General features: G+C 45.1%; 1 protein-coding gene across 5 annotated transcripts in view; it reads right to left on the bottom strand.

Annotated features, from left to right (window-relative positions):
- ACTR3B (actin related protein 3B) overlaps window positions 1-25,600 on the bottom strand; it is a 146,201-nt gene that overhangs the window by 44,404 nt on the left and 76,197 nt on the right. The gene's annotated exons all lie outside the window — the stretch shown is intronic.

The raw sequence follows: 25,600 nt of genomic DNA, 5'->3' as shown, positions 1-25,600 counted from the left end.
ACAATGCTGTACATCAACTATATCTCAATAAAGCTGGGAAAAAAAACAAAGTGGGTAGTAAATTGGGGGGGGGGTCAGTTTGTGAGGGGAGCACCGGCCAGTGCCCTCTCAGGCTCGTCCTCGACTCCCTGGCCCTCTCCTGGTGCACACTGACCCCACATTCCTCTCTCATTCTCCCCACACTGGATCGCAACTCAGCCGTGAAGGTGCCACCAGCGACCGCAACCTCTCTCTGCACCTCTTCGACCAACTGCCGCAGGTCAGGCCAGTGGAAGGACACTGCTCTGTCCCTCACACACCCTGCCACAGTCTAGCCCTTCTTCCTTCTTCGGTTCTCGTGAGAACTTCTCAACCATTAAACCAACAGCCTTTCCGGATTTTTTTTCAGTTATTTTATTGAAATCATAAAGGTTTATAACGTTGTGTAATTTGGGGTGTACATTATCTATTGGTATAGACTGTATTGTGCTCACCACCAGTAGTCTAATTCTTATCTGTCACCATACACATGTGCCCCTTAACCCCTTTCCCCACCCCTCAACCCCCTTCCCCTCTGGTAACTACTAATCTGTTCTCTTTATCCATGTGTTTGTTTATCTCCCACATGAGTGAAATCATGCAGTATTTGTCTTTCTCTGTTTGGCTTATTTCACTTAACATCATACCCTCAAGGTCCATCCATGGTGTTGCAAATGGGACGATTTTGTCTTTTTGTATGGCTCAGTAGTATCCCATTATATATATACCACATCTTCTTTATCCATTCATCCGTAGCAGGGCACTTGGGTTACTTCCACATCTTGGTTATTGTGAATAATGCTGCCATGAACATAGGGGGTGCATAGATCTCTTTGGATCATTGATTTCAAGTTCTTTGGGTAAATACCCAGTAGTAGGATAGCTGGATCATATTGTATTTCTATTTTTAATTTTTTGAGGAATCTCCACATTGTTTTCCATAGCGGCTGCACCAGTTTGCATTCCCACCAGCAGTGTACGAGGGCTCCCTTTTCTCCACACCCTCGCCAACATTTGTTATTTTTTGTCTTGGTAATTATAGCCATTCTGATGGGTGTAAGGTGGTATCTTATTGTAGTTTTGATTTGCATTTCCCTAATAATTAGTGATGTTGAACATCTTTTCATGTGTCTGTTGGCCATCTGTATATCTTCTTTGGGAAAACGTCTGTTCATTTCCTCTGCCCATTTTTTGATGGGGCTGTATGTTTTTTTGTTGTTGAGTTGTATGAGTTCGTTATATATTTTGGAAATTAACCCCTTATCGGATATGTGATTTGCAAATATTTTGTCCCAGTCAGTGGGTTGTCTTTTCGTTTTGTTCATGGTTTCCTTTGCCTTGCAGAAGCTCTTTAGTCTGCTGAAGTCCCATTTGTTTATTTGTTCGTTTCCCTTGCCTGAGTAGACATGGTATTCAAAAAGATGCTGCTAGGACCAACGTTAAACAGTGCACTGTCTATATTTTCTTCTAGGAGTTTTATGGTTTCAAGTCTTACATTCAAGTCTTTAATCCATTTTGAATTAATTTTTGTGTATGGTGCAAGATAATGGTCTGCTTTCATTCTCTTGCATGTGGCTGTCCAGTTTTGCCAGCACCATTTGTTGAAGAGACTTTCCTTTCTGCATTGTATGTTCTTGGCTCCTTTGTTGAAGATTAGCTGTCCACAGATGTATGGTTTTATTTCTGGGCTTTCAATTCTCTTCTGTTGATCTGTGTGTCTGTTTTTGTGCCAGTACCATGCTGTTTTGATTACTGTCGCTTTCTAGTATATTTTGAATTCAGGGATTGTGATACCTCCAGCTTTGTTCTTTTTTCAGGATTTCTTTGGCTATTTGAGGTCTTTTGTTGTTCCATATAAATTTTAGGATTCTTTGTTCTATTTCCGTGAAGAATGTCATTGGGATTCTAATTGTGATTGCCTTGAATCCGTAGATTGCTTTAGGTAATATAGACATTTTAACTATGTTTATTCTTCCAATCCATGAGCATGGAATATCCTTCCATTTCTTTATATCTTCAGTTTGTTTCACTATGTGTTATAGTTTTCAGTGTGTAGGTCTTTCACCTACTTGGTTAAATTTATTCCTAGACATTTTATTATTTTTGTTGCAATTGTAAATGGGATTGTATTCTTGACTTCTCTTTCTGCTAGTTCCTCATTAGTGTATAGAAATGCAAGTGATTTTTGCAAGTTGATTTTGTACCCTGCAACTTTGCTGCAGACGTTGATTATTTCTAATAGTTTTCTGATGGATTCTTCAGGGTTTTCTATATATAGAATCATGTCATCTGCAAACAGCAAGAGTTTCATTTCTTCCTTTCCAGTTTGGATTCCTTTTATTTCTTTTTTTTTGCCTAATTGCTCTGGCCAAAACCTCCAGTACTATGTTGAATAGGAGTGGCAAGGGTGGGCACCCTTGTCTCACGCCTGTTCTCAGAGGATGGCATTTAGTTTTTCACCATTAAGTATGATGTTGGCAGTGGGTTTGTCATATATGGCCTTTATTATGTTGACGTACTTTCCTTCTATACCCATTTTATTGAGAGTTTTTATCATAAGTGGATGTTGGATCTTGTCAGATGCTCTCTCTGCATCTATTGAGATGATCACATGATTTTTATTTCTTAATTTATATATGTGATATATCACATTGATTGGTGGATGTTGCATGATCCCTGTATCCCTGGTATAAATCCCACTTGATCATGGTGTATTATCCTTTTAATGTATTGCTATATTTGGTTTGCCAATATTTTGTTGAGGATTTTTGCATCTATGTTCATCAGCAATATTGGCCTATAATTTTCCTTCTTTGTGCTGTCTTTGCCTGGTTTTGGGATCAGGGTAATGTTGGCCTCAAAGAATGAGTTAGGAAGTGTTCCATCTTCAATTTTTTGGAATAGTTTGAGAAGGATAGGTATTAAATCTTCTTTGAATGTTTGGTAGAATTCTCCACAGAAGCCATCTGGTCCTGGACTTTTGTTTTTTGGGAGGTTTTTGATTACTGTTTCAATCTCTTTGCTTGTGATTGGTCTATTCAAATTCTCTATTTCTTCTTGATTTAGTTTTGGGAGGTTGTATGAGTCTAAGAATTTATCCATTTCCTCTAGGTTATCCAATTTGTTGGCATATAGTTTTTCATTGTATTCTCTTATATCCTTTGTATTTCTGTGGTATCCATTGTAATTTCTCCTCTTTCATTTCTGATTTTATTTATTTGAGCCTTCTCTCCTTTTTTCTTAGTGAGTCTGGCTAAGGGTTTGTCAATTTTGTTTATCTTCTCAACAAACCAGGTCTCAGTTTCATTGATCCTTTCTGTTGTTATTTTAGTCTCTATTTCATTTATTTCTGCCCTGATTTTTATTATTTCCCTCCTGTTGACTTTGGGCTTTGTTTATTCTTCTTTTTCTAGTTCTGTTAGGTGTCGTTTAAGATTACTTATTTGAGATTTTTCTTGTTTGTGGAGATGGGCCTGTATCGCCATGAATTTCCCTCTTATAACCACTTTTGCTGCATCCCACAAGAGTTGGTATGTTGTATTTTCATCATCATTTGTCTCCAGGTATCTTTTACTTTCTCCTTTGATTTCTTCATTATCCTGTGGTTGTTCAGTAGCGTGTTGTTTAGTCTCCACATATCTGTGACTTTCCTAGCCTTTTTCTTGTAGTTGATTTCTAGTTTCATAGTGTTGTGGTCAGAGAAGATGCTTGATGTGATTTCAGTCTTCGTAAATTTATTGAGGCTTGCCTTGTTTCCCAACGTATGGTCTATCTTTGAGAATATTCCATGTGTGCTTGATAAGAATGTATATTCTGCTGTTTTTGGATGGAATGCTCTATATATATATATCTATTAAGTCCATCTGATCAAGTGTTTCATTTAAATCCACTATTTCCTTGTTGACTTTCTGTCTGGATGATCTATCCATTGATGAAAGTGGGGTGTTGAGGTCCCCTACTATTATTGTGTTGCTGTTAATTTCTCCCTTTAGATCTGTTAATAGTTGCTTTATGTACTTTGGTGCTCCTGTGTTAGGTGTATATATATTTATAAGTGTTGTGTCTTCTTGGTGGAGTGTCCCTTTTATCATTATATACTGCCCCTCTTTGTCTCTCATTGTCATTTTTATCTCAAAGTCTACTTTGTCTGATATAAGTATGGCAACACCTGCTTTCTTTTGTTTGCCATTTGCTTGGAGTATCGTCTTCTATCCCTTCACTCTGAGCCTATGTTTGTCTTTAGAGCTGAGATGTGTTTCCTGGAGGCAGCATATTTTTGGGTCTTATTTTCTAATCCATCCAGCTACTCTGTGTCTTTTGATTGCAGAATTCAACCCATTTACATTTAGAGTGATTAGGGATATATGAGGGCTTAGTACTGCCATTTTATCTCTTGTTTTCCAGTTGTTCTATATTTCTATTGTTTCTCTTCCTTTGTATTTCTGACTGCCATTTCATTTAGGTGGTTTTCTGTGGAAGTTTTCTCCATTTTCTCTTTTTTTATGAATTGTGGCTCTGCTCTGATTTTTTGTTTAGTGGTTACCATGAGATTTGTATAAAAGATCTCATAGCATCTCAACAACAAAAAAACTAACAACCCAATTAAAAAATGGGCAAAGGACCTGAACAGACATTTCTCCAAAGAAGATATACAGATGGCCAACAGACACATGAAACGATGTTCAAAATCATTAACTATCAGGGAAATGCAAATCAAAACTACAATGAGATGTCACCTCATGCCCATCAGAATGGCTGTAATTAACAAGACAGGAAACAACATGTGTTGGAGAGGATGTGGAGAGAAGGGAACTCTCATACACTGTTGGTGGGAGTGCAAACTGGTGCAGCCACTATGGAAAACAGTATGGAGATTCCTCAAAAAATCAAGGATAGAACTACCATATGATCCAGCAATTCCACTGCTGGGTATTTATCCAAAGAACTTGAAAACACCAATGCATAAAGATACATGCATCCCTGTGTTCATTGCAGCGTTATTCACAATAGCCAAGACTTGGAAGCAACCTAAGTGCCTATCAAGGGACGAATGGATAAAGAAGATGTGGTATGTATACACAATGGAATACTACTCAGCCATAAGAAACGATGAAATCCAGCCATTTCTGACAACATGGATGGACATTGAGGGCATTATGCAAAGTGAAATAAGTCAGAGGGAGAAGGTCAAATACCGTACGATTTCCTTCATTAAGTAGTAGATAATAACAACAATAAACAAACACATAGAGACAGAGATTGGATTGGTGGTTACCAGAAGGGAAGGGGGGAGGGAGGAGGGCGAAAGAGATAATTCGGCACATGTGTGTGGTGATGGGTTGTAATTAGTATTTGGGTGGTGAACATGACGTAATCTATGCAGAAATAGAAGTGTAATGATGTACACCTGAAATTTATACAATGTTATAAACCAATGTTACTGCAATAAACAAAAAATTAAAAAAAAAAAATCTCGTAAATGAGATAGTCCCTTTTCTGATTGCCTCTTATCTCCATTAGCCTAAGCAGGTTCCGTCCTTTTCCTCTTCCCCTTCTGAATTATTGTTGTCACAAATTATTCTGTTTTGTGTTGTGAGTTGTGACTAAGTTGAAGTGTTTATAGTTGCTTTAGATGCTTTCCTTCCCTTTATCTTTTAAGTTATAATTGTTTGCTACCCTGTTCTGAAAGAAAGCTGCAGTTTTCTTATTTTGTCTGTCTACTTATCTCCTTGCTCAAAGCTTTGTAGACCTTTGCCTTTTTATTTCAGGTATGAAGCCATCCTTAATCATTTCTTATAGGGGAGGTCTAGTGGCAATGAACTCCCTCAACTTTTGTTTATCTGGGAAAGGTTCTATTTCTCCATGGTGTTTGAAGGATGATTTCGCTGGATAGTGTATTCTTGGGTGAAAGTTTTTGTCTTTCAGTATTTTAAATATATCATTACATTCTCTCCTAGCCTATAAGGTTTCTGCTGAGAAATCCGCTGAAAGCCAGATAGGCTTTGTTTTCTTCTGCCTTGCTGCCCTTAATATTTTTTCTTTGTCGTTGACTTTTGCCAGTTTTACTGTTATATACCTTGGAGATGGTCTCTTTGCATTGATGTAATTAGGAGTTCTATTGGCTTCATGTATTTGTATCTCTGGTTCCTTCCCCAGGTTTGGGAAGTTCTCAGCTATTATGTCTTTGAACAAGCTCTCTGCTCCTTTCTCCTTCTCTTCTCCCTCTGGAATACCTATAATCCTTATGTCGCTTTTCCTAATTGAGTTGGATATTTCTCAAAGAATTCCTTCATTTTTTTAAAATCTTAGTTCTCTCTCCTCCTCCACCTGAAGCATTTCTATATTTCTATCCTCTAAATCACTAATTCTTTCCTCCATAATGTCAGCTCTGTTTTTTAAGGACTCTAGATTATTTTTTACCTCATTATTTGTGTTCATATCCAGAATTTCTGCTTGGTTTTTTTTTTTTTAATATATATATAGTTTCAATCTCTTTGGTGAACCATTCCTTCTCATTAAGTTTATTCCTGAGCTCATTGAACTGTCTATCTGAGTTTTCTTATAAGTCATTGAGTTCCTTTATGACAGCTATTTTGAATTCCCTGTCATTTGGATTGTAAATTTCTGCGACTTCAGAGTTGGTTTCTAAGATTTGTCCTTTTCCTTCTTTTCTGAATTGTTGCTGTGGTTTCTCATGGTGTCTGATGAACTAATCTTTTGCCAGCACATTTGTGGTAGTATCAGGTCACAGATTCCACCTGCTACCACTGGGGGGAAGCAGGAGGTGTGTTTCTTATCCCACCCCATCTGCTGGAAGTTGTGCAGGTATGGTGGGTGCTCCCACTGGCTGGGAAAGCATTCGCACACGGGCTCAGGGCTGCTGCCACACCAAGGCATGTTCCCACGTGTGGGGCTGCAGCAGTACTATGGGTGTTCATGCCAGCTGGGAAAACATTCGTGTGTGCGCGTACATCTGCTGCTGTCTCTTCTTATGGTCACACCAGCCGCTGTGCTGGGTGGGTGGGGCTTCTTCACATGGTCCGAGCCTGGGCCACTCGGGACCACAGTGGCAGGGGAGGCTCTCCCATCAGCCAGGAAAGCCTTCACTCTTGGGCCCAGGGCTGCCACCACCCCTTCCCACAGTCGCACTGAGGCACATTCCTACTTTCAGGGCTGCAGCAATACTACAGGCGCTCACACCATCCTGGAAAGCATTCGGGCATGCATACAAGGCTGCGAGGGAAGGGTAGGGGAGTGCACACCTATCTGCACCACTTGCTGGGGAGCCAGTCCACCCACCTTCAGATGTATAGCTGCCTAGGTCTCTCAGGCGTCCCGTTGTGCTGTGTGGGTATCCTCCATTGGTGAATGAATGTCCATTTAGTTGTAGTTCAAAGGGGGAGAGACAAAGGGAACAGCTCACTGCACCATGTTGCTGATGTCACCCCCCATCCTTGCTGGATTTAACCAGGGTCAGACTTTGCTAGAATTATCAAAGCACGTTAGTATCAGCCCCAAGGAAGTGTGGCTCTCCCTCCTCTTTCCTCCTCCCCCCCGTCCTCTAGTCCAGAGTTTCTCAACCTGAACGTGCACACAAGTCACCGGGAGCCTGTTAAAACATGCAGTCAGATTCAGTAGGTCTAGGATGGGACCTGAGATTCCTCATTTCTAACAAGTTCCCGGGACGTGTCGAGGCTGCTGGTCCACAGAGCGCACTGTGAATGGCAAGAGTCCAGTCTCCTCTGGACAATCGTGTTGAAGGTCAACTCTTTTATTCTGGGCCTCATAACCAAGAGCTTTGGAAAACTGGATCTTTTCATTTATTTTCCTCCTCTTCTATCAAGATCCCTACGCTGCTGGAACCAGTAGAGAATCTAAAAGCTGAAGTGCGTACAGCGATGGTATTAACCTATGTAAACATCAGCACCACAGATGGTTCATTGGGAACAGATGCCGCCCACGAGACGCTGGCACACACTCCTGAGGGCACTGAGTACAGCCTGCAGCATGGACTGGTGCTGTTCTGAGCTGACTTGTGTTTCCCACAAAGATATATTGAAGTCCTAACTCCTGGTACCTGAGAATGTGAACTTATCCTGAAATAGGGTCTTTGCAGATGAAATTAAGCTGTAAGTTGAGGTCACAGTGGATTAGGGTGGGCCCTTAATCCAATATGACAGGTGTCCTTATAAGAAGAGGAGAGACACAGGAGAATGTCAGGTGAAGACAGACACACAGATGGAAGACGGCAGAGACTGGAGTGGTGCAGCTGTAAGCTAAGGAACACCAAGGATTGCCGGCCATCCCCAGAAGCTAGAAGAGGGAGTGTGGCTCTGCCGACACCTTGATTTCAGACTTCCAGCCTCCAGAACCATGAGAGAATAAATTTTCCTGTCGTTTTTAGCCCCCCAGTTTGTGGAAGTTCATTATGGCAGCCCTGGGACACTAACACAGGTGCTTCATTTCATTTTGTTTTGTTTGTTTTAAATAGTAGTCAGAGGGAAAGGGGGATAAGGAAGGAGATGGATACTAGGAGGTTAAAGCAAAGGATTCCTCCAGTTGTTTCTCATTCCTACACTCAATGGGCCAACAAGACAGAATTGGCTGTGTTCAAGGGGAATTAAAGGCCAGCAGTGAGCGTCATGCAGAAAAGTGTTCAATTTCCTTAAGTTGAGATCAAAGAAAAGAGCCATGGAGCCCATCGGTGCACTTTAAGCTAACTGGAACGACTCCTGGCAAAGGGCATTTAATGTCAGCGCGTGTGAAATGGCAGGACAGGGAAGGCACAAGAGGAGGCAGGGCCCTATCGTCCTTGAAGTTATCAGCCCACTCTTTCTAAAAAAAAATCTATAAAATTGATCCTTCAACTCAGCTGTGGCAGAGATTGCTCATTACTGCCCAACACCCGCTCTCCTCTTCTTTAACAATAAAACACTGATTCTTAGCTAGGCCCATGGCCACCCAGCTAAACGTTTACACTTACCACCATCCCTTGCAGCTAGTTGTTGCCATGTGACCAAGTTCTAGAAAGTGTTGGATGGTGCTTCTCTGAAGTACCCTGAAAAGGAAGAAAGCACACCCTTTTTTGTCATTTTGTTCATCCTGCTGGCCAGAATGCAGGTGTGTCAGCTGGAGCTCCAGCCACCACTTTGGGCTATGAGGACTAGGGCCACAAGCTAGGCATGGTAGGCCATAAACATTGGAAGGAGCATGGGTCCCTAAAGTCTTCATGGAAATTGTGATGCCAGCCATGGACAGCCCACCTACAAGAAAAAATAAAGCCTTATGTATTGAAACTACTATCGATACGGGTTTTCTGTCACATGCAGTCAAAATAAGTGGATTCTCTTGTGTACAAATAAAAACTCCACTCTTACATCAGCCTAATAAATATATGAACAGAAAAAAATTAGGCCTCTATACCGAGTATTTTTAACCAACCTCCTCTACTGGAAAGCTTGTTTGTGGATAATTAGATTCATGAAATGGGAATATTTTCTTACTTGCCAGACAGGAATCATTACTCACCCTGAAGGAGAGGTTATAAAGCTACTACAATAAGAGCAGTTTAAATTATTTCTTTCTGGTTTTTTACTGCTCTAATACTTGGATACGTCTAATATTTCAATCTAATAGTAAAATTAAGCCTCTATCTTCAGCAGACCAGGGTAGTTTCTGCTCTTGGTTCTCAGTCACTGGATAACACTTTGAACTTTTATTTATTTGTCCCCCCAAAGCCCCAGTAGATAGTTGTATGTCATAGTTGCACATCCTTCTAGTTGCTGCACGTGGGACGCGGCCTCAGCATGGCCGGAGAAGTGGTGCGTCGGTGCACGCCCGGGATCTGAACCCGGGCCGCCAGCAGCGGAGCGCACGCACTTAACCGCTAAGCCTCGGGGCCGGCCCTGGATAACACTTTGATTTCTAAAAATATCAAAAGAATTTGATTCTATAAAAAAATGCAATTTACCGAAATTTGGAACTAGGTTTATGCTGCATGTATCCAGTGACACAGGGGACAGCTGGGTGTTTCCTTCCCACACAATCGTTTCTCTTCTTCTTTTACCTCCTTTGTCCCTTCCCAATGATTCCAACTGCCCCTGCATTCGGCCTCTTTCCTACACGTGCTGCTTCCTGGAGGAACTCAATTGCTTTTGACTGCTTCAGAGACAGAGTTCTGACGCACCAACATAGGAAATGAACCAACACGTTTAGGATCAGATTGGTGCCAAATGGAGGCAGAAAAAGAGCTAAGGCCTGAGGAAGCCTGAAGAGAAATGGGCTTTTCAATTGTCTTCTCCAAGAGGCAGCAGCATGAGCCACCTCCCCTGGAGGACGCACTAGCCCTGGAGGGACCACCTCCCCTGGAGGGAACACCTTCCCTGGAGGACGCACTAGCCCTGGAGGGACCATCTCCCCAGGAGGGACCATCTCCCCACAAGGCCACCATCTCCCCAGGAGGGCAGGTAGAGAAGCTTCTTCCTACACACTTCATAACCTTGGACTGACATGGAAACTTCAGCTCCAGACCACAACCAAACATTGTTGGCAATGATAGAGATATACAGAGACAGAAAGTTTTATTCCCCAGAACTCCAGGGAGCTTCTCCCACAAGATAAGGACAGGGTGGGGCTGCACTTGCCAGGATGGGGCACAGCTGCAGGGCAGGCCCTTGTTGAGGCAGATGCGGGAATTGAAGGCCAGGGCCGGGAGGTGGAATGGGGGGAGTGTGGAGACAGGAGGGGAGACTTTGGAGCCGTGCTTGTGGAAATCAACTCCTGCCCAAGCACATCCGCGTGTGTGTCCTGCACGATCGGGACAGAAAAGCTGAAGTCCCATTTCCCAGACAGCCTTGCAGCTGGCGTTCCACATGGAACTAGGGTCTGCTGGTGGAAGTCAGCAGTGGGAGGGCAGCCCTCACCGGAATCAGCCTCCGCAGCTCAGGGGTGGCAGCAGGGCTGGGAGCTACGTGGGGAGTCAGGGGAGGGCAGGTTGGTGGAACGGCATTTCTGGATGGATTCTAGCCATTCTCCTGGTGATTGTGCTCCTAGCTCTGGGGCACGTGCCATGTCCCTGTCCCTCCCGGGTATTCTGAGGCCACCTCGCGCTCTTGTTCCCTTAAAAAGCTAACTGGGATTCTGTGGTCGGTAACTAAAACCCTGATACCTGGGAAAATAGAACATTAGGATGCTGTATTTTGTATGCAAACCTCTGCCCCGTTCCTTCAGGAATTCTGTACTAAACCTCTGTATTCTTCTTCAAGCTTTCTGCAGTGCATCTTATTTCAATTTTAAATTATCAAGAGCAGGTATTTCTTAAAATCTCCTTCCAACCTAACTGTTGAATTAACTTATTGTTTTCAATGTATTCTATCCGTAGACAACCAATGCTTTGCAAATGGAAAATGAGGCTAACCAGTTCTGAAGGACAACCTCAATGCCTGCCAACGCACTGTGGAAAACGCTAACATTTATTAATAGAAGACGCTAGGGAAAAAGACAGCCTTGCAAAAGTAAAAGGCAGATAAATGTTGTTTGAATTTATCAATAGCTTATAAAAACTCTTGCCTGAAATCTATGGACACAGTTGTTCTGAAATCCTGTCCTCGCTTCATTGTCTGGAGACGAGAGTTTCCCTTTCCAAATGAACCCACAGTCCAGGACCACTAGGCGCACTGCCAACAAAATCTTATCATATACTCATGATGCATTTTCACAAATTTTAAATTCTTCACTTTCTTGTCTATCTGATACACATCTCCCTCAGCCAGCTCAGGAGTCTTGAAGAAAATAGACCACCTCCCTCAGCTACAAGCGGGGGGCCTGCTAGGGTCAGGCCCTGGCTATGGCAATTGATTTGGTGTTAGGCCACAGGAGACTCAGAGGTGACTTCTAGGACATCTGGGTAAGAAGTCTGGCTGCACTTCAACACTCACGGAAAGACAGCCTCTAGTCTTGGTGGTGGGGCATGTGGATGTGAGGCCTGGAGCTGCAACAGCCATTGTGCTGCCATGAGAGAGTCTGGCCTGAGGATGAGTCAACCCTGGAAAAAGCAGAGCCCAGAGGCCCTCAGTCAGCCAAGGTTTAGAAAGGCTTCTGGTCATTCTTCCCACTCAGCCATGCATGGGTCAGAAGTGGCAGCAGCAAAATAGAGATTTGGGAGCCAGCTCTATTTCAGGCCCTCACAGACAAGCCTAAACTCCCAGGGCTCACAGAGTCCTCTCACCAGGGCTGGAACCATTGGCCATATGGGAGCCCATGGGGTACAGTACCCCCCAGGGTCAGGGGTCAAAGGGTGCTTGCTCAAAGGGTGAGGGCACCACCTAGTTCCCAACACAAAACTCCACAACTTTTCCTGGCCCATCAGAGAGAACCTCCACTTAGACCTATCGTTGCTGTTTCTGAACTTGCGCTTCACTGCTCAGGAGCAGCACATGAACTTGGAGAAATCAGGGCGAGAGCGGGACGGCAAGGCTGGGATGACGGGGCTGCATGAACACTGGTGTCCCTGGCCTCAGGGGTGTGGGAATGACTGCTATTGGTCACAGAGGACAACCGCCTGGCCTTCCCAGAGTCCACGCAGGTGGGCGTTTCTTCCTCCTGCTGCGAAGGCTCTCCCAGAGGCACTCACTCTCTTCTGGGCTTTTCCTCCAACAATAGCTTCTCACTCATTTCCTTCCTCTCACAGTCATTGAACACTTCCATGTCTGCTTTGTGCCAGAGCTGGAGGAAGAGGCTCCTTCTCCAGGGGGGAGACATGGATGAGTGAGCAGTCCCCGAGACCACCCTCACTTCTCACACCCACTGCAGGGTCCCCGAGACCACCCTCAGTTCTGACACCCACTGCAGGGTTCTGGGGGTCCCCGAGACCACCCTCACTTTTGACACCCACTGCAGGGTTCGGGGGGTGCCCGAGACCACCCTCACTTCTGACACCCACTGCAGGGTTCGGGGGGTCCCCGAGACCACCCTCACTTCTGACACCCACTGCAGGGTTCTGGGGGTCCCCGAGACCACCCTCAGGTTTGATAATTCACTGGAAGACCTCACAGCACCCACCAAAAGCTGCTATACTCATGGCTATTGTCTACTCCAGTGAAAGGATACAGATTAAAACCGGCCAGGGGAAGAGCCACAGGGGGCTGCATCCAGGACAGTCCCAAGTGTGGGGCTTCCCATTGTCCCCTCCCAGTGGAGTCTGACAGTGCCAACTCCTGGCATCGACATGTGGCAATACCACGGAGTTCGCCAACCAGGGAAGCCCACCCCAGCCCTGGCGTCCAGAGTCTTTGCTGGGCTGGGGCATGACCCTCAGTCTCCAGCCGCTTCGGAGGTCAGGCTGATGCTACGTGACCCATGGCCCCCACCCTAAATCCCACTGTCAGCAGGACCATCTGGTGTGGCCCAAGGCCCCAGGAGAACAGAGAGCTTCTAGCAGCAGGACCTTCCAGCAGCCTGGAGACCCCCCGCCAGGAGCCCGGGGCAAAGCTGGCCGCTCTGTGGTCAATCCTCTGCACACAAGTAAACAAACGGCTATGACAGGAGGTGCTCACGCTGTCTGCCTCAGGGTGAGTGCAGCCGACACATACCCTGGACCGGAGGACACCCAGGGGACGCGGGCAGAGCAGCTAAAGGCTCTCCCAGGCAGCCCTGCGGCCGCTCCAGTGTACTAATCCAGTGTAGAAGTTTAATGGATCCACTTAGGAAATTAAAACGAGGTTTTCAGCACACAATTGCTTCTTTTCTCCTCTGCTTTACAAGTGACTCACGAATCAGTGAACACCACGGTGGGGCCTACTCGTGCAGAGGCTGCTTGGTCTCACCGCCGGCTCCCTGGAAGGGCACACGGCACCTGTCATAACAAGAATCATTCAGAAGGAAGCGCAGGGAAATCAGGGCGTCCCCGCCTCGGCCCCCCACGCTGGGGAGGGAGCGGCGGCGGCAGCCGAGGTGAGAGGCCCGGGCAGCGCAGCAGGGAGCTGGCGTCTCCTTTCCTCCTGCGCTCCTCTGCATCCAGGCATGTCAATGAGCCTCGCGTGTCTGCTGCTGGAAACTCCCGCTTTAGCGACGCCAGCCAGAGCCAGCTTCACGGACCAAGAACAGCGTGACCACAGAGGACTCCACACTCAGGCTGAGCCACCCTCACGCGCCGTCCTGAAACTCCGAGCAATTTTCACACACGGGGCCCCGCCTTTTCAGTCTGCACTGGGCCCTGCACCCAGGCCACAAACAGCTGTCCAGAGGCCTGGCGACGAGGCAGGGTGTGGAGTGTGTGGGGAAGGCTCACAACAAGGCCTGCCCTCAGGCACGGACCCAGGCTGGGGGAGCAGAAGCATGCCCACCACACAAGTGGGCCCGGAAAGGTCTCCCTGAGGGTCACAGACTGCCGCGTGAGGAGGAGGCCTGAGAGGAGCCTCCCATGTCGGGAAACTTCAGAGAGGCCAAGAAAGGGGGCGGGGCCTTCAGGGGGACGGGCAGAACCTGGACAACCCCTTCCCGAGACATGCGTGTTCCTACTTCCGCACTTATCCACGCAGCCCTGCAGACTGGTGGGGTGCTGGTTGCGTTTCCAATAAATAATAATAGGATCGCCATGTCCCAGGAACTGGGCTAAGCCCTTTCCCCACATTCTCTCTTAACCCCTTCCAACTGCAGGAGGTGTGCATCATTACCCTCCTTTCACAGGGCAGGAAACAGACTGAGAGATGGGGTAACGTGCCCAGAGACGCCCAGCTGTGGCTTCAGTCCCCCCAGGAGCACTTGGGGCACCATCAGCTACAAGGAACCCAAAGGGCTTGTGTGGTTGATATTAATAATGTGTGTTCAGGGATCCTCTTCTGGGTTGACCTGCCTCCCCACAAATTCACATGTCGGAGTCCTGGCCTCAGCACCTCAGAACGTGAACATATTTGGAGATATGGCCACTGCAGACGTAATTAGTTGAGATGAGGTCACACGGGATTAGCGAGGACCCCTAATCCAATGTGACTGGTGTCCTCATAAAAAGGGGAGATGTGGCCCCCAACAGGCACAGAGGGAGAACATTATGTGAAGACAGGAGCTCTGCTGCCACAGCCAAGGGACCACCAGACGCCGGGAGAGAGAGGCCAGAAAGAGATCCTTCCCTGGAGCCTTCAGAGGAGCCCGGCCCTGCTGACAACTTGATCCCAGACTTCTGGCCTCCAGTACGGGGAGACAATGAATTTCTGTTATTCTAAGCCACCCAGTTTGTGGTGTTTTGTTATGGCAGCCCTAAGAGACTGATACAGGTCTCCTCAACCGTTGTCAAGGTTTTCATTGTGTCATCACAATATTCCAGGGAGAATGGGGAGTGGACCTCATCACATCCACACTCACGTGACCTCAGACCCAGGGAAGTGAAACGATTCACCGGGACCATACAGTGAGAGAAGCAGAGTAAGGACCAGAACTCAGGCATCGTGTGGTCATCTGAGGTTCCTTTCACAATCCCCCGAGGCCATAACTGGGAACCTCTTATGGAAAATGTGTTATATGGTAGAAATGCTTCACAAGTTTTATTTAAATCAAGTAACAGCAGCATGACAGCATGGACTCAGGACTGCGACAGCCAACTTTTGTGTTTTGGGTAATGAAAAACATAGACTGGACCATCCACATTTCATTCAAAATTTCATGTTTCCAACTGAGAGACTATGTGAAGGGACAACAGCCAGACTGTACGTGACAACAGAACTCTGACCTGCAACTTGCAGCAACCAGCCCAGGAAGAGAACCGTAATCTGCAGCAATTGGCCCCAGATGGTCAGAACTTGATCAGTATCTGCCAGCTTCCCAATTTTTGCCACCACTTCTAACGTGGGGACCAGAGAAAGCCAAGGATGCTCCCCCAACCAATCACACAGGAGCCGGGCTTCTAGTTAGCTGCCCAGCTTCCCCCGCCCATAGCCCCCGTCAGGAAGAGCCAAGCCCCCCTTTTCCCACCATGACGCCATCCCGCCCCCCGCCTGCCTCTGAGTCCCTGCCAAGCACAGCTGATGGTGGCCGACCCCCGTGCTCCGCAACCTCTGAATGAACAGCCTTTGCTTATTCTCATTTGGTTCTTCATTTACTTCCACACAACGCAGTTTTATCTTCTTTACTACAAAATATTTTTCCCAAAACTAAAAGGAAAGCAGTTTTCATCTTTAATTTTCCTCTACGTTCTCTAGAAGAGACGCTGCCATGAAGTACAACAGCCAGAGGCAGAGTTCCACCTGGATAACTGACAGAGCCCAGGGAACTGAGAACTGACCACATCTCCAAGCTCAGGCTCAAGACAATGTCTGACTGACATTTAGAAACTCTTTGCCCTAACCACAAATATGATGCCCACTAAAATGAACAGAAATTATCTTCCTCTTTAAGAACACTCCCCAAAGCACACACTGTGATTGGAGATTAAAATATAAAGAAAACTGGGGGTTCTCACTGGAGAACAAAAGATGAGTCAGCACAGCATCACGCCATTCTTATGTTTCTCATTCTCAGGAAAGGAGTTTGCTTTCCCTAAAAAGTAGAAACCAGATGTCAGGGTGATTGCCACACATCACTTTCCACCCAGGTAACACGCAAGAATCACTGCATCTCTAAGTCCTTTCCCCGCAGGGCGTTTGTTTAGATTTGAAACAGAATTCCAACAGAGAGAAATTACGTCCTTAAGGAAAAACGTGCACCTGACTGCAGTCTGAAGAGAGTAACAGACTGAATGTCTGCATCCTTTCAGAGGATGAGTGTGAGCACAAGAATGAAAAATTACAAAAAGAAACACCAACAGCCCATTTTGTTAATTATAGTCTTTCTGCAAGTATCAAAATACCCTCTGTAACTTAAATTTTCCTTAATTATTTATCGCCAATGAACATCAGAAGCACAATTATCATTTCTCTTCAGTTCACAGTAAAATAAAGTAATATTCCCAAGTAAAAAAAAAATCCTTTTTAGAAGGTTTAACTTCTCTCTCTCACTTAACACAGTCTACCAAGACCAAGAACACAGACGTTCCTCCACCGACAACCCTCTGAAGGCAGCTCTCCCAGAGGGATCCCATTAAGATGGGTTTCTCAAACCCCGTTTCCCAAACCTCTGAACCACTGGTGCCAAGAGATGTTACTGGTTTGGAGGGAGGTGGTAGACACGAAGGGCTGCATACCACATCCTTCTATGCTCCTGCTGAGACGGACACGAAGCATCCCAGCATATTAACAGCTCTCATCAACTCTGAGTAAAGAAATGTGTTTTACTTTAACACAAGGGTTCCGAAATATATGCGCCTTTGGAACCTGTTTTTCATCTCTCTGCTGTACAAAGCACACTCAGAGCAACTGCTTAGTATTAAGCCACACAGTTCACTCGTGAGCAGGACTGACTGACTTTCATTGGTCTCCTCCATGCGGTCACTGGTTCGATCCCTGTGTAATCCAGAAAGCCTGACACCTTCCCATAGACAGAGACTGGAATTCTGGTCACCATCAGTCACTTCTCACCGCGTGTGCATCAAGAGGGCCTGGTAATTGGGGAGGGTGGGGAGAGGTGAACTGGATGGTCTAACTTCGTCATCCTCACAAATCCAGCTCTAATACTGAGGAAAGAATACCCAGTCTATTTCCTATTCTATTCAGACTGGCCATGAGCATCAGCTCTGGGCAAGGGACTGACAGATACAATTCCAGTATTCACAGCCCAAGTCTTTCTAGAGCAATCCATTGTAATGGTAGAGTTTAAGATTCGAGAAAAGAAACTATGCTCAAAAACGTATATCCCTCTGTGTGAAGGTGTCAGTGATTTTTTTTTTAAAAGAAAAGCAAACACCAAAGCCGTGGAGAACTGCCCCGGGGTGTGGTTATCAAGCCCACCAATATTGCTACTCCATTCCCACGCGGCTAACTTCCTGATGGGCTTCTGTGAAGCCAGGCACCTACTTTACTCTGTCATGGATATAACAACTTCTCTCGGCACAGACACCACACACACGCCACTGTGAGTGGCCTCGTGATTGCCACTAAATCACAGGGGACATTCTGACCAGGAGGTAACACTGCTCGTGAACTCGCAGCACAAATGCCGTCAGCTCTTTAAAAGTTACCCAACTGTAAATCAACCCGGACGTGAACTGCACATTACCAGAACATTTATGCTAGTAATCTTTGCCATTAGGGGAGATTTAAATTATGTATACTATTGTAATAACATTCTTAAACTCTAATTCAGAGAGCTGTAATTATATCACGCCATGTTTTGATTACCTATGGAGTTTATCATGGACATAAGACCTAATGAATAAGGGTTAAAACATACTAATTCAGCTCAAGAAAATGATTGTATAATCAGAAATGCAAGTTCAGTATACTATCCTAATTAAGATTAGACATGTCAGTGGCAAATGTCAACTAGTCATTTGTATCTTCACAGCTCAGAAACTTATTTCTCCAGATAGCTTATTTCTAGTTATTATTAAGAGCCCTTTCTCTACACTGTGCTGCATCTTAAGTTCTTCTTTAAGAGTTCTCAAATACCACTGATTATGGACAAATCACAGTAGCTCTTTTTACTACAAAAGAAAGAAAGTATCGTGCTAAGAAGAATAAAAAAGACACTACTTCTTGGGGCCGCCCCGTGGCTGAGTGGTTAAAGTTTTGGGTGCTCTGCTTTGGCAGCCCGGGTTCGTAGGTTTGGATCCCGGGTGTGGACCTACTCCACTCATCAGCCATGCTATGGCAGTGTCCCACATACAAAATAGAGGAAGACTGGCACAGATGTTATCTCAGGGCTAATCTTCCTCAAGCAAAAAAAGAAAAAAAAAAAAAAAAGAGCTACTACTTCTAAAGTCAGCAGGAGAAACTATCTTTAAATTTTAAAACTGAAAATTGCATCTACTAGCCATATATTTTATTATACTAAACTTCAAAAAGTCCATTCCCTACCTTCTTCTAACGATCACAGTACCCGGCGTCCTGATTTCTGATTCTCTTCTCACACTCCTTATCTACCAGACTGTCTGATCTCCCATGTATTATAATGCTTTTCTGGAGCTGCCCGTCAGAAAGCTCCAGAGCAGCATTCACGTGTAGCTGACTTCATCTCTCCTCTTCCAGGTCAGCTCAGAGACTCCAGAGAAAAGCTACAGCTCTGGGTAGAAACTTCTAGGCATGTCTGCACAAATCTGATCACCACTCTTCTGTTTAAAATCTTTTTACAAGCTTAAGGATTTTGTTCTTAAGAGAAAGACCAAAATTCTTAACACAGCCCTGTCTTGGACACCCTTACCTCCAGCCTTCACTGGTATTAGTGAAGCAGTGAAATCGCCGTTTCCTCCCCCACACCCTCCTCCTGGCTAGCCCCTGCACACTTCTGTGATCTCAGCTGAACGTCACTTGCTCGGGAAGCCTCCACACCACCCCTCCACTCACTGACATTCTCATTCGGAGCCCCTTGTATGTTTCCAAGCATCCCGCACTTCTCTCTCAGGGCCCTTTCACAGTCTGTAATTATGTGTGATTATCTGATTCACGTCCATCTCTCCTGCTAGAAGGGAAACTCCGTGTCCACCAGCACTGCACCTCAGACTGCTGCACCGTGGCTCAGACACTTGGCAAATGTGCGTTGATGGGTCGGGGACTCAGCACATACCCTGAACTGAGCAAGCGTTCAACAAAGGATGGCTTTTGCTGGTTTAAAAAAAACAAACACTTGGGGCAAGAAGGATCAATTGCACCAACCCAGAGGGTGGGGTTTCCAGAGACTACAGTCTGAAGGGCTCCCCCTGGAGCTGTGCAATAAGAATAGTACCACAACCTCCTGTCCAGTTCCCTTCCCATCCCAACTTCCTCAGCCACTCCTCACATCTCATCCTTCCACCCGACTCTCACTGTCTGAGAAATTCAATAATGTAGGATCCTGCAACCACTGACTCCAGTGGCACACAACACCATTATCTCACTAGGTAAAGGAAGGAAAGGAGACAAACAGAGACAGAAATTAACCGACAAGAACAAGGACCAATAACTAGCCCATAGCAATGCCCGAGTCGAAGGCAGAATTCCAGATGCTCTCTTGATCCCCCAAGCTCTGCTACACTACGATGAACAAATGAGGTGAAGTGCAACTCACTGGGAAACGTGATCACTGGTCACCACTGCCAAGCACAAATGAGAAGCACAAAGAAAGACTACTCAAGACCAAAGTACGTCTGATGTGAAATTACTCAGAATTTATCTGCAGTAGGTGCTAACGTAGCCAAGAGTGAATTAAATGGAGCTCTGATCAATTATAACAGCTGATCTGACCCCTTAATACTGAAAATATAGCCAATGCCATGTCATTTAAATTTGACATCATGAACCCTTAGGTTTGGGGGCCAGCCCCGTGGCTTGGCGGTTAAGTGCGCGCGCTCCGCTACTGGCGGCCCAGGGTTCAGATCCCGGGCGCGCACCGAGGCATGGCTTCTCCGGCCATGCTGAGGCCGTGTCCCACATACAGCAACTAGAAGGATGTGCAACTATGACATACAACTATCTACTGGGGCTTTGGGGGAAAAAAAGGAGGAGGATTGGCAATAGATGTTAGCTCAGAGCCAGTCTTCCTCAGCAAAAAGAGGAGGATTAGCATGGATGTTAGCTCAGGGCTGATCTTCCTCATAAAAAAATAAATAAATAAATAAAAAATAAACCCTTAGGTTTGTAATTAATTTTTTAATAATTTAAAGCTATAGTTCTCTTTTATCAATTAAAAATTTTTGAAATTCTTAGTAGCAAATACTATTAACTGAAGAAATACATATGAATGATTGTACACACACTCACAACCAGAAATACAGTCATGATGTGCCACATAATGACATTTCAATCAACGACGGACCTAGGTGTGTGGTAGGCTATACCATCCAGGTTCGTGTAAGTAAACTCGGTGATGTTCGCACAACCACAAAATTGCCTGACGACACATTTCTCAGAAGGTATCCCCGTCATTAAGCAGCACATGACTGTAAGCCGTGGTGCCCCAAGCTAAAAACAAAAGAGTAAAACCTGAGAAGTCAACCTGCAGGGAATAAACAGCTGCTGACTTTTGAGACACAATATAGAGTAGAAAGAACTAATATTTTAACATCAGAAAAACCTTCCATGATACCAATATCAAGCTATAGTTTCTTTTTCCCTTTATAAAAGATTTATTTCCATCTGACCAAGTGAAATTGATGTAATTGCCAATTAGGGCTCCACATAATTATTTTGCTAATCAATTTATATTTCTATTTAACAAACCTGGCAGTTACTTTTAAAAGAAACATTATGAAATATTCTCCAATTTAGTAAAGAATTATTTAACAGATAAATATTCTTAATGGGGCTCTCCTGTGGTTTTAAATGAGCTGTGTACTTGATTAACCTCATGAGCCTGTTTGGCATAATCATAATTTTTACAAATGAGACAGAATGCAGGGATCATAAAGAATGAATTAATCACAAAACGACTGGTACTTCAGTCACACAAGAGCTCATTATTCCTATGAGCTAAGCTAGAGAATGAACTGGCTGTTACTACCACAAAATATACTTACGTCTTCAAGATTTCTGCAGGGTAATTTCTTCTGCTGGGCTCTCTTGTTGATCACATGCAGACGGTACCCAGAGTGGAGGGAAGCCCACTCACACAAGATGTGCTACAGCAATACATCCACCATCACGTATACGGAACACCTACTGCAGTCACAATTTCAGAGCCAGATTTTACATCATTAAAGTCTTACAGTAACGATAGTTAACATCCCAGACATTCAAAAACGAGCTTTCATCTAAGGTTACCCAAACACACAATGCTTCTCAGTATAGAGCGCACAGCCCACAAAAACCAGTGGTGGAGTCTTCATTGTGAATAGGAATTTAATTCAATAAATATCTATTGGGCACCTACCATGTGCCAGGTATTTCAAAGGTCCCGGGGGTACAAGGATAACCTCCCTTTTTTCTCAGTCTGGTGAGGGACACAGGGCATAACTGGTGCCTGGGTTAGGAGAGGCTGACTCGACGGGGGAGGTCAGAGAAGGCTTCTCATGGAGGTAATGCTGGAGATGGGGTTGAGAGAGAACTCGGGACAGGGAAGCCTTCCGGAGGCTGATCCCTTCAGGATGCTGTCCACCATCCTGCTGCCAAAATACCACAGTGACACCAAAGAGCAATTTTCAAAATTCCAGTGTGTTCAACTAAAGCATGCCTACAGAACATGCATAACCAAAACCGAAGACATCCTCACACTGGTTATAAAAGGACGGCTCACAGCATGGAGCTAGCTGGGGAGCAGCTGCTGTGCAGGCAACACAGGGTGGCTTTTTTTTGTTATATGGATGATACAAGTGATTCAATTACATCAGCAATATGATTAAAAAAAAAGGCCCAGTGATGTTTAGATTCTACAACTATATACTAATATCTTTTTAAAAATCTTTTCTTACTGAAATTCCTAAAGGCCATATAGTTCATGAACCTAAACTTCTCTTTTCCCCCACTGAAACTACTTTTTAATGCAATTTTGATGAGTGGGGCTCTCAGGACACCACGATTGCTTTATAACAGAATAATAATGACTAAAATTTATTATACACTTACTATGGGCCCATTATGGCCCTAAGTGCTCAGATTAACAACTGTCTTTTATCTCATTTGCCTTGTAACATAAAGTCAGTGCATATGACAAAACATATACTGGCAAAGCATCATGAACAGTAGCTTCCTAGAACACACCAAAGAATCGGGATTAGAGGGGGAATTTCTTCCAGCCCCTCCCTGCCATTTCCACATTCTTTCTGCTCCTCTCTCTTATGAAATCACTCCAGACTCGTGTCATTGGGTTTGACCACCCAGCTCCCACCGGATGCTGTTCTTTACCTACTTCTACAGGAATGGTTCCAAATGAACACTCTAGAATAGACCAAATAATGACTTCTCTGCTTCCTAGCTGTGTGATCTTGAGGATGTTATTGAATTTCTTTCACCCACAGTTTCGTATCTGGAAAATGGGGATAAGAGTAATGCCAATTTCACAGGGCTGTTGTAAGAGTAAATAAGGGCATACAGAGTCAGCACTTAGCACAGTTCCCCACACACAGTCAGCGCTCAGCTACGGCCACTGCCCACACTGACTCAGGACTTTGGCGTCTGCATCACGGTCTTGCTCTCATATCCAAGGCCCCATACCCACTTGGATGATGCCAGCACCACTGGACAATCTGTCCAACACCCTTGTCAAAAATTCCCTAAATTCTTTAATTTCAAACAAATTCAATCTCTATACTTCAATCATCCTTCCATCACTGAGACGCGCTCCACCTCTGAAATTGTAAACACTAATTTCCTTCTCTAAGACCGCCATCTGCCCATCTTGAAGCTCAGGCCCTCCAGTTCTCCGATCCCTCCCTTCTTCCCAATCTCTCCTTTCCCTATATTCCCCACCCTAACCCGACTGCATAGAGACTTCAAGAACAGAGACCCCCTATCTACAGAGTACCCCAAGGACCCCTGACCTGTCACCACACTTACCTGACAAAACCCCAACCCCAAGAAGGCCAACTTCTGCCTCCTTCCCTCTTCCGTTTGGGCTACACAGAGCTCAACTGGAGGGAACTCCACAACCGTGTGGATTTGTTCCACCACAAGCACCTGGTACTCTCGGGGTCTCCCCTTCCCCCCTCTACTCTAGACCACGTCATCTCTCACCTCCTCAAGGACCTTGATCAAGAGTTATCTACCCTTCCCCTTCAGCATCTTCAATTTCTCTCACTTGTGTTGTTTTCCCCTACCCTCCACAAATGTAGAAACCAAATCATAAGCCTCATGTTCTTTAATCCCGTCTTGGCTAGAAAATTAATAAAAACAGAAGCTGAGGCCCTCAGTAGCAGCTGAGAAAAGTCCCTAGGTAAAAATGAGAAGCTGTTCCCACAGGTGCATTGTCAAGAGCAACCCGGAGCTCGCCATCACATCTTGCTAGAAAGATAACACGGGCAAATATTCACAGACCAGTTACCAGATTTTTTTTTAACTGAAAGCCTCCCTATAATATTCTTAGGCTACAGGTGAGTTTATGCCTATGTCTGTTAAATAGGGTGAAGCAAACTTCCTGTACTATTAAAAAGTTTACCAGTTCTAAAAGCTATTGACTTACAATTTTAGAATGTTTGTTAAAGTGTGCATTTGTGGAAATGTTTTTTATAGAAAACCGTTCACTGAGAGTTGTAAGGCATTTTTATCATAGAAGGCTGAATTTACCTGTCAACTCTAATACTACTTAATTCATTACTATATTATGATCTAGTGCTAAATCAATCTGATGAAAAGGTATGTGCAGATTTTCTTAAAATTACTAACATAACTCTAAGCATTTTTCCTCCTTATGGAGTGACCAATGCACGCTGCAGAATCACAGCTCATTTCCACATACACTTATCTGGCAGCTTTACCGAAAAAACAGAAACTTATAATAACTCCAATCTACTAACAGCAATAGGGCCAATGCAATTCTCAGATCAGGAAACAGAGGTTAAGAAATCATTTGCTTGAGGAACAGGCAGAATTCAGATTCAGATCTCTCCATTCAAAGTCCCTCCTTTCTGCTCACCAGGGTTTTCAGCCCCGGGCTACAGACTCACATCACCCAAGGAGTTTAAAAACAGGAAGTGATCACCAGGTGCCCTCCCAGTCCCCAACCCACTGCCCCCATTCTGACTCACTTGATCTGGGACGGGCCCCACCAGAGGCGAGAGGCCCTGCACCATACCGGTCACATTCTACCAGGTCATTCTGTCCCAGACATTTTTATGTTTAAAACAAAACGCTCTTATCAAGATCTTGTAGGTTGACAAAAGTAAGTACAATCTCAAAGATAATCTTGCCCCAAACAAGGACAATGGAAGTTTTAGAAGCAATCTGGTCCAAGAAAGGGTTGTATTAGCTCCAGCTTGGCCAGAGTTGGTAAGACTGGACTCCTGACACAGGGTCATTTGAGGAGCTGCCCAAAGCGGGAAGTGAGCATGATGCCTGTGAAGCCCGTTACCAGGGCTGACAAACGGGAAGGCATTCTTCTAGGGGTCTGGGGGAAATGCACCTGCTGACAAAGCACCTGACCAAGTGAACAAAGTGGAATCGCAGAGCACAGAGGGAGAAACAGCGCACTATAAAGCACATTCGGGTTGGTGAGGCAAAGGGCCCAGCTGGGAAGAAGGCACAGGCCGAGACTGGCAGCAGGTTGGCACCGTGGTTCCTGAAGAGAACAGGAAGAAGATGACAGCGGTATTGGAAGAGATTACTCTCGTACCACGCACAGGACGCATGGCTGTGCCTGAAGGCAGACAGACCGGAGCCAGAACCTGCTGCCATCCAGTGGCTGGAAGATCATGAGAAACCAAGAGTCCAGTGACCCTGAGAAGAGCAACACCCAGAGGGAAAGCAGAGGAAGTTTGTTTGGACAAAGGAAGAACCAAGTGGCCTGAGACTCTCCAGTGGGGAGACAGAGGGTCCGGGTCACCGACAATCAGGAGAAAATGCCAGGGACCACCTACAGCATGGGAACCCAGATT

The sequence above is a fragment of the Ceratotherium simum genome, chromosome 1 (genome assembly GCF_057802395.1).
Source record: "Ceratotherium simum simum isolate JZ-2026a chromosome 1, ASM5780239v1, whole genome shotgun sequence".
In the NCBI taxonomy this organism is placed as follows: Eukaryota; Metazoa; Chordata; class Mammalia; order Perissodactyla; family Rhinocerotidae; genus Ceratotherium; species Ceratotherium simum.
Note: the sequence above shows the minus strand (reverse complement) of the source record. Positions and strands in the feature narration are given on the sequence as shown.